The sequence below is a fragment of the Melanaphis sacchari genome, unplaced genomic scaffold (genome assembly GCF_002803265.2).
Source record: "Melanaphis sacchari strain LSU unplaced genomic scaffold, SCAv2.0 Contig105_pilon_pilon, whole genome shotgun sequence".
Classification (NCBI taxonomy): Eukaryota; Metazoa; Arthropoda; class Insecta; order Hemiptera; family Aphididae; genus Melanaphis; species Melanaphis sacchari.
The window spans coordinates 653,373-655,302 of record NW_020270395.1 but is presented as its reverse complement, the minus strand read 5'-3'; the positions used below and the strand labels follow the sequence as shown (position 1 = coordinate 655,302).

At 25.9% G+C, this 1,930-nt stretch overlaps 1 non-coding gene across 1 annotated transcript; it reads right to left on the bottom strand.

The window, feature by feature from the left end:
* Positions 1 to 931: 931 nt before the first annotated feature.
* Trnaw-cca lies at positions 932 to 1,003 on the bottom strand. Its single transcript has one exon. It is a non-coding gene; the product is annotated as a tRNA-Trp (tRNA).
* Positions 1,004 to 1,930: the final 927 nt, after the last annotated feature.

The following is a 1,930-nucleotide window of genomic DNA, read 5'->3' as shown; positions in this document are numbered from 1 at the left end:
AGATGGAATTCGATCCGACCGTTTTCAAGGAGTTCAATATAGGCAATTTTTTAAGTGCGTGTATAGTAAGTAATCATTATAATGTGTGTAACGGTAATGTAAAATAAATAACAAAACATTCTCACGTGTATATTGTTATTCACGACTGTAACTGCAATATCTTGTAATTATTTTTAAAACTAACATTTTGATATCATTAAATAAATAATTATGTGTTCTACAAAGTTAAATATATACTTCGGTTCAATTTCAAAATCAATCCTCACTAAAATTACAGTTTTTGTGATACCACGTATAAATGATATATATATATAAGTTATAACACGTATCTGTGTACAACATTTTTATTTAAACATCACATATCTCAATCTTGCAATAACTCGTATAGTCGTATCTTCATCATTTTTTTTTTTTGAAATACCTCTAAAGAACAATAAAGTATATTTAATAGAAAAATACAAAATAAATTAATATTAAATTAAAAATATGAATAACAAAATAATTGTAAAATAATGTCAAGCACCTTTTATCAATTCAAGGAGCACTAGAAACTCGAAACTTTAGATTATCACTAAGTTTAAATCCCTGCACATGTAAATCATGTAATAATTATTAAATGATAATTCAATACTGTTGATTATTTTAATAAATAATAATACTTTTATTGTTAACCTTACGATGAACAGTTTTAAAATTTTAAATTAGATAAACGGTTTTAAAACTCCAATATAGAATAGATGAAATTTACGTCTTAGTATTGACGTGTAATACAATATTAGTAGTTATTTTTTAAATAGACATTTCGGAAATATATGATATATTTATAAAATATCTTAAGGAGAAAAAATTCAATAAACGAATCTGATAAATAAGATTAATTTTCAATTACTAAATATCATACGATGAATTAGAAAAAATGGAAAAAATGCATTGACCTCGACGTGATTTGAACACGCAACCTTCTGATCTGGAGTCAGACGCGCTACCGTTGCGCCACGAGGTCTCCTACAACGTCGAATGCAAACTTGTTTATTTAAGCAAATTCTCCACTAAATGTTTAGTAATACTAATTATATTTTATTAAACTAACTTTCCTATGTAAAAGGTGGCCCAAAAAATATGAAAATTAATACTTTACCTATAACAAAATTTTTTTTTAGCAAAATCACAATTACAATAGTCACTTATCAGTTATAACTACAACTGCAAATTTCAAATCGCTTAATTTCTAAAATAATAGATCCTAAAAAAAATTCGTATTAATAGTTTAAATTGAACTTTTGAAGTTTGAAATGACTACATACAAAACTCTTAAAACTAAAAAAAAAGGATTATAAAGAAATATGCTCATAAGATTTTAAGGTAAAACTTTTCAATTATCGTGACTACCAACGATAGTCAAACAAGTAATATTAATAAAATAAAATTTGACATACCTAATTGATTTTTAAGCTTAACATACATAATTTACAAATTCGTTTAAATCGTCTTCATCACACATGTTACAATAACATTTATCTCCTACACGTTTAACATAGGTACTACCATATCCAATTTTTGATTTTGACATATTAAAATAACAATTTTTATTTTAACTGTTAAAAATTATAAAAACATTTGATATTTCTCACACTTTGCAGCGAAAACTTTAAGAATAATAATTAATAACTATCAACTGATGGAAATTTTCAATTTCGTTGCTGAATTTGAGAATATTTGGATAAAACCACCGTAAGGATTAGTATACATCGATCACCGATTAACTACAATGTAAAAATGAGTTAACTAAGTAAGCCCAGTGCTATACACGGTGTATTGGTATCCCGCCGCGTTTTCCGGCGGACTAGCGATATGAGGCGTATCCGTCGAGCGTATTCTGCTGTGTATATTAGTATAATATCTAAAAAAAAAAATTATAAAATTATGGTAT